Here is an 8,592-nt window from a genome sequence, read left to right on the forward strand (position 1 = left end):
ACATACATACATACATACATACATACATACATACATACATACATACATACATACATACATACATACATACATACATACATACATACATACATACATACATACATACATACATACATACATACATACATACATACATACATACATACATACATACATACATAAAATTGGTCAGAAATACAGTGTAGACATTGTTAATGTTGTAAATGACAATTGTTGCTGGAAACGGCTGACAGTATATACATTCATGCTACACACACATCACAACTGCTGCTACCAGATTCTTATTTACTGTTGCTAATACTGCAGAATTTAAACAGTTGTCCCATAATCCCCTCTTCCCCAAAACACGTGTAAATATTGGACCATGTATTATACTCATGCTAGAATGTATATTCTATTATACTGAGCCATTACATTTTTGTTCATATTCTTATATTGTATTATTTCTTATTGTTGTTGCATTATCAAGAAGAAACCTGCAAGTAAGCATTATGTTGGACAATTTATTAGGTACACCCATCTAGTACCGGGTCGGACCCACATTTGCCTCCAGAATAGCCTGGAATGGAAACATTGCTCAATTGATATCAAGGGACCTAACGGGTGCCAGGAAAACATTCCCCACACCATTATACCAGCGCCACCAGCCTATGCCTTTCGACCCCATGCAGGATGGGGCCATGGACTCATGCTGCTTACGCCAAATCTTGAGACTCCCATCAGCACGACGCAACAGGAACCCGGGATTCATCTGACCAGGCAATGTTTTTCCCACACCTCAACTGTCCAGTGTTGGTGATCGTGGGCCCACTGGAGCCACTTCTTCTTGTTTTTCGGGGAGGCCCCGATTTACCCATTCTAACATTCAAATGAACAGTAACTGGATGCCTGTCTGCCTGCTTTATACAGCAAGCCTCTGCCACATGACTCATTATCCGTGGGAGTCAACCACTTTGGTGAACGGGGTGGTGCACCTAATAAACTGGCCACTGAGTGTATATCCTGTACATATGACAACCATAATGAATGAATGGACCCACAGTCTCTGAATGTCTTTTCACAGGCCCCAGCCCAAAGACAACACGGTGACTGGCTGTCCTTTCTGCCTCCTACGGCTGCTGTTCTATGCCTTTGTATGGCTCACAAAGAACCATGGAGGAGCCAAAGCAAATACATGCCGTGCACCACCACTGCATATTTCCACTCTGCACTCTCTCTGTGAGTCCTGAGTTTCTTGCATCAGGTAAACCACAAGGTTGGCATAAGTGGGTGTAGAGATTATATGAAATCGTCTGTTTGATAAACTCTCAAAACCCTTTAATCCCTTTCTAATTTCTGCACCTCTCAAGATTAGTGCTGTATACCCTGCTGTTTGGAATTGACTTCAAACAAGACCCAGCTATCGTTTTACTTCTCAGCAAGGGTGCCAGCTGATCTGATGGAGCACAGTTTGTGGCGATTTTAATGAATATTGCAAAAATTATTTAGGATATGGCAGTAATATTAGATAATCTCAAAAATAAGTAGGAAGAGTGGAGGCTGGTGGGAGGAGCTATAGGAGGACTGGCTCATTGTAATAGCTGGAATGGAATTAATGGAACAGTCAAACACGTTGTTTCCATATGTTTGATGTGTTTGGTACCATTCCATTGATTTCATTCCAGCCATTACAATGAGCCCGTCCTCCTATAGCTACTTCCATCAGCCTCCTCTGAGTAGAAAACGTTCCGGGGAAGTGTCAGTAATTCAGGATATGGCAGATTACAATATTAGCACAATGAACAGTGAGTTACAGACAGTTAGGAAGTGAAATGGCTCCAACAATTCACTATGTATAATAGATAACAGGTCGTGTAATACAGTACCTTTCACCTCACATCAGACTAAAATACATTTTAACTCACATTAGGCAATAATACCAACCAGAAGCCATGAATTACAGGCAACATCCGCATTGAGTTAAAGGCTTGAGCTGCCGATTTCAAAGAGCTAGACACTAACCAGAACGCTTATAAGAAATCCCGCTATGCCCTCCAACGAACCATAAAACAGGCAAAGCATCAATACAGGACTAAGATCAAATCGTACTACACCGGCTCTGACGCTCATCGGATGTGGCAGGGCTTGTAAACTATCACTGATTACAAAGGGAAAACCAGGCACGAGCTGCCCAGAGCCTACCTGCCTTATATGCTAAATGCCTTCAATGCTCGCTTTGAGGCAAGCAACACTGAACCATGCGTGAGAGCACCAGCTCTTCTGGACGACTGTGTGACCACGTTTTCCATAGCCAATGTGAGTAAGAGCTTAACATTCACAAGGCCGCAGGGCCAGACGGATTACCAGGATGCATACTCAGAACATGTGCTGACCAGCTGGCAAGTGTCTTCACTGACATTTTCAACCTCTCCCTGATCAGGTCTGTAATCCCTATATGTTTCAGGCAGACCACCATAGTCCCTGTGCCCAGGAACTCCAAGGTAACCTGTCTAAATTACTATCGCCCAGTAGCACTCACATCTGTAGCCATGAAATGCTTTGAAAGGCTGGTCATGGCTCACATTAACACCATCACCCCAGACACCCTGGATCCAATCCAATTCGCATACTACCCCAACATATCCATAGATGACGCAATCTCTATTGCACGCCACACTGCCCTTTCCCACTTGGACAAAAGGAACACCAACATGAGAATTCTGTTCATTGGCTACAGCACAGCGTTCAACACCATAGTGCCCTCCATGCTCATCACTAAGCTAAGTATCCTGGGACCAAACACTCCCCATAGGGCGGTGCACAATTGGCCCAGCGTTGTCCGGGTTACGGGTGGGTTTGGCCAGGGTAAGCCTTCATTGTAAATAAGAATTTGTTCTTAAACTGACTTGCCTAGTTAATAAAGGTTCAATTGAATAAGCAACAACATAAAAAAGGACATTCAGAGACTTGTCCCGAAGCAACTCCTGCATTGTCTTGGCTGTGTGCTTAGGGTCGTTGTCCTGTTGGAAGGTGAACCTTTGCCCCAGTCTGAGTTCTTGAGCGCTGTGGAGCAGGTTTTCATCAAGGATCTCTCTGTACTTTTCTCCGTTCATCTTTCCCTCAATCCTGACTAGTCTCCTAGTTCCTGCTGCTGAAAAACATCCCCACAGCATGATTCTGCCACCACAATGCTTCACCGTAGGGATGGTGCCAGGTTTCCTCCAGATGTGACGCTTGGTATTCAGGCCAAAGAGTACAATCTTGGTTTCATCAGACCAGAGAATCTTGTTTCCCATGGTCTAAAAGTATGTTAGGTGCCTTTTGGCAAACTCCAAGCAGGCTGTCATGTGCCTATTAGTGAGGAGAATGCCACTCTAGCCACTCTAACATAAAGGCGTGATTGCTGTTGAGATGGTTGTCCTTCTGGAAGGTTCTCCCATCTCCACAGAGGAACTCTGGAGCTCTGTCAGAGTGACCATTGGGTTCTAGGTCACCACCCTGACCAAGGTCCTTCTCCCCCGATTGCTCAGTTTGGCCGGGAGGCCAGCTAGGAAGAGTCTTGTTGGTTCCAAACTTCTTACATTTATGGATGATGGAGGGCACTGTGTACCCTTCCACAGATCTGTGCCTTGACACAATACTGTCTCTTATCTCTATGGACAATTCCTTCGACCTCATGGCTTGGTTTTTTCTCTGACATGCACTGTCAACTGTGGGACCTTATATAGACAGGTGTGTGCCTTTCCAAATCATGTCCAATCAATTGAATTTACCACAGGTAGACTCTAATCAAGTTGTAGAAACATCCCAAGGATGATCAATGGAAACAGGATGCACCTGAGCTCAGTTTCAAGTCTCATAGCAAAGGGTCTGAATATTTATGTAAAGAAGGTCATTTCTGTTTTACATTTTTTATACATTTGCAAATATGTTTAAAAACCTGTTTTTTTCGATTTGCCATTATGGGGTATTGTGTGTAGATTGATGAGGAAAAACATTGATTTAATCCAATTTAGAATAAGGCCGTAACATAACAAAATGTGGGAAAAGTCAAGGGGTCTGAAAACTTTCTGAATATACTGTATGTTTACTCATTGTTTATCTGTCATTACTTTTATTATTACGTGTTTTGCTTTGCTATTATTTCTCTATTTTCTTTCTCTCTGCATTGTTGGGAAGGGCTCGTAAGTAAGCATTCCACTGTTAGTCCACACCTGTTGTTTACGAATCATGTGACGAATAAAAATAGTTTTAATTCCAAAGACCATACAACCATGGCGTTAACCTACCGCAGACTTTCTTTGTGACATTGACACGTCTACCAACGGGTAGGTCACAAGATCTCAGCTGCACAATCATTTTGGCCGAGCCAGTTTACTTACAGCCAACAAGCAAATATGGTGTCGGCAGCCAACACAACTTGTTGTAATTGCCCGATAGAGTAGCCTACATTACACGGTTTCCAAATTCAATTATTTTACTTCTGAACACGTAGGAAAGTGTTGAATTGTTGCTTGGAGAGTAATGACTGTTCAAATGACTGTTCAAAGTCTGGTGTGCTCAAAGAAAATAATAGGTGTGTCTTGTGATGCTGTAGACTTGGAACAATCCAACTATAACAAATAGAGACGGACAGCCTTTACTTGCGTATTAAAAGGAGAGTAATGGCAGACCATTTGTAAGTTACTAGATCCACGTCATGACTTGGGTGGAGCTGCATTCATTCTATTGACTTTTTTGACCACAATCCAAGTCTAAGTAATTTGTTTTATTTGCACATACAATGTGTCAACATATCCGGCGCCTTATGATATTTAGCATATCAGCTTGCCACTGAAAAGTACAGACAGAGTTTGCTTTCCAAATGGCACACTATACCCTTTATAGTGCACTACTGTTGACCAGGGCATTCAGGGCTATGGTCAAAAGCAGTGTACTATATAGGGAATAGGATCCCATTTGGGACACACATAGTGAGTCCTGTGCAGGCATGACATAATAACATCAGGTGTTGACAGTGGAGACAACCATTTACGTCTTATACGAGGGCGTGGAAGCAGAATCACTCTTTTGTCAACAATAGTTAGCCCCACTTAACCCTTCTAGCTCACTGTCACTGATGTCTTTTCACCAAGGTGATTGTGTACCCACCTGCCTGCCCGAGGAAGCGTTGTCCATCTCTATGCACCTCCACAGCAGACTGTCAGTGACTGGGCAATGTCAACATCTGGAGTAAGAAGTAATGTGATGTACACAGTACAGTGCATGATATAACATTGATCAAGTTTCATCTTCCAAATCTCAATAGCTCTGCTGTTTGAGTATTCACTTACCTGTTATCATTCATCCATTCACTTACCTGTTATCTCTCAGCCATTCATATGGGGTGTGTTTGTATAGGAAATATTAGTGAAGGGCTAGTGAAGTATGTCCACGTGATGCAAAGGTTTCAAAAGGGTAGAGTTTGTTCTCATTCCAACATTCTCTCACAGATGTGAAATTAGTGGAGGCTGCTGAGGTTAGGACGACTCATAATAATGGCTGGAAAGGAGCGAATGGCATCAAACACATAGAAATCATGTATTTGATACCATTCCACTTCAGCCATTACCAACTGCCCATCCTCCCCAATTAAGTTGCCACCAACCTCCTGTGTATGAAATGCTGGCATGTCTATTCTGCGCTACCTCTGGAGGCCGCATGGAAATGTGATTTTCCCAATGTGGTTGAAAGGCCATTTTTCCAATTTAGGCCGTGAAAAAGCATTTGCCTTTCACTGGAGCCTGCTTTGGAAAGCATAATGAATAAATTAACCCTTGGATTCAAAGTAGATTAAAATATGTGTCTCTCAACAAAAAGTTGAGTTCCTTTTAAAAGTGTTATTTCCAATGATGCAAGTGTTTCTACGACAAACCTTAGTTAAAAATACACTTTCACCCCATACATAGTTGCATTTTTTGGGTTGACAACCAAAGTTATTTGGTTTTATTTTTGTTTTAACTGAAGTCATACAAAGCTATTTGGGGCATCAAGAAATGTCCATGTATGGACGAGAACAAATTGATATTGGGCACGTCTTTTCCACAGGCATATTCAGCATGGTGCATCTATAAATGTATCAAATATAATCTGGCATATGAACATTCTGCCCTTATCATTACATTAAACAACATCTCTCAGTGAAAGGAAAAAACTACTTTGGTGACCTTGACCTCATTGTTTGGGAGTTTAGCGAGCGGCCTGTCCTACTAGGAGCAGATAGTTATTATATGCTTGGAACAGCATGTCATGACTCACACATTCCTGCTGGAGGCACATATAACTGTGTACCACATAGCTATGGAAAGACTGACCATTGATCACTTGACGTTGAAGATTAAACATGTACATTATACTGAGCATTAAACTTAGAGCAGATTCAAGCTGTTGTTATAGGTTTGTAATAGTTTCATATACTGTCTGGCTGTGGAAAGTGGAGTGGGATAGTGGTGTACAGACATTGTGCCTCTGGTAAGCTACCATTGATTTGGAGTGGGTTGGGAGGACGGTTCACCAGCTTTTGTTTGGAGTGTCAGCCAGACCCTATAAACATGGGATGAGGAATCGTTGCCTGGTCTACAGCCAAAGTGAATGGCTAAATAAACCAGCAGGTTCTGTAGGACAGCCAAGTCCAAAAACATCCCCAAAGTGAATGCAGAGCACCCTGTAAGGAAATAAATTATGATTAGATCTCGTAGAAATACTGAACCTGCTAGTGGTAGTATAAGAGGCAGCTGATCAAATGTGTTGTGTTTGACAAAACACTACAGCTCAAAATGAACAGAAGCTCATGCCAGAGGAAAACTAGGACTTTGATTGGTCATTCATGTGCATTAGCCGCCACTCGAATTGAGTCACAGTACAGTTCAAATTAGACCTCTCTTCTCTCTTTGGATAATGCAGCACTTATCTGCCTTCCTTTCAGGTATTACTCCATGAGAATATACTACTAGAATCATTCTCATTTAAAAGGCTTGTGTGGTAGGTTTTGTGTTTGCAGGGTACACTAAAGCTTCACTCCATTATTATTAGAACATATTAAAATTATTTAACAGAAATATTACATATTTCATCTAAAAGCCAAACTTATTGTCAACAAAGGCTCTATATAACCGGCAAAAAGGTTGGTATTTGATAAGAAATGTAGGATTTTCAAGCTATTTGAAGGTATAGAAATGTTGTTCATCATTCAATTATTATTTCCAGGACGCATTGTCATTAAAATCCTTATCCTCATAGATCAACACTACCCTCTTGTGGAAAGGAGAACACATGGCACTAACAAAACACACCAACATACAATTATGGCGACTAAACATGGGGGAAGTTCGATAATGATGTGGGGTTGCTTTGCTGTGTTTGGTACTGGGGGCCTTGAAAGTGTACAAGGTGTTTTGGAGTGCAATGTTCAACCCAAAAACTGGGTCTCCATTGAAAATTGTGGGTCTTCAAACAGAACAACAGCACCCAGGAATGGTTCAAGAAGAAATGCTATAGGTTTTTTTTTACGGTGGCATTTGGGCGTGGCATTTGGGCATGTCATTTGGGCATGGTATTTGGGCATGACATTTGGGCATGGCATTTGGGCATGGTATTTGGGCATGACATTTGGGCATGGCATTTGGCTGTGGCATTTGGGCGTGGCATTTGGGCGTGGTATTTGGGCATGGTATTTGGGCATGACATTTGGGCATGGTATTTGGGCATGGCATTTGGGCATTTTGTAAAAAATGAACTGCATTTTTCTACATTTGTATGTATTTAAATGTTTTTGGGTAAATCTGTCCATTCTAAATCAAATACTTTAGCTTAATGACTTTAAATCATTTGTACCATTATGATAACATTGTGCCACCAGTAGAAGTAGTAATACCAATGAGACAATGGAGGGCAAACATTCAAAGGTCATCAAACCTTTTCAAAATGATTTACAAAAGTGATGATTCATAATTTTGCTAGGAATTTTGTTACCTTCATTTAAATGGACTTTTACAATGTGATCAAATCAAGGGAAAGCACTTTACCACAATTCAAGAATGACCCTGGATTGTTCTGGAGTGGCAACGTTGAGACCAAATCTGAATACTATCGAAAACCTATGGCCAGATCTGAAAATCACAGTTGATGGAAGGCACCCACTAAAACATTGAAGAATTGGAGCAGTTTCCAGCTGAAGGGAGGGCCAAATTGCCAGGAGAAAAGTGCAAGATCATTAATGATGGCTACAAGCATGGGCATCATGCACCCCAAAAATCCAAGGGAGCACAAAGCAGGTGAGGATGGCTTTTGCCTGCTTGCTAGAGCCATAAAATGTATGCTTAATTCTATGTCGAAAGTACAGTGAGCTCCAAAGGTTTTGGGACAGTGACACATTTCTTGTTGTTTTGGTTCTGTACTCCAGCACTTTTGATTTTGAAATGGTAAATGTGAGGTTAAAGTGCTGACTGTTTATGGTATAGGAAGGTACTCATGAATCCTACCTACTTCATTGAAAACCAGGGTTGGAGAGCCTTTTAGCCACAGTCCAATAAAAATGTGCTTTGATGCCATCTGAAAATGTGTCCTGTCCTCAAC

The sequence above is a fragment of the Oncorhynchus gorbuscha genome, linkage group LG11 (genome assembly GCF_021184085.1).
Source record: "Oncorhynchus gorbuscha isolate QuinsamMale2020 ecotype Even-year linkage group LG11, OgorEven_v1.0, whole genome shotgun sequence".
NCBI classification, from domain to species: Eukaryota; Metazoa; Chordata; class Actinopteri; order Salmoniformes; family Salmonidae; genus Oncorhynchus; species Oncorhynchus gorbuscha.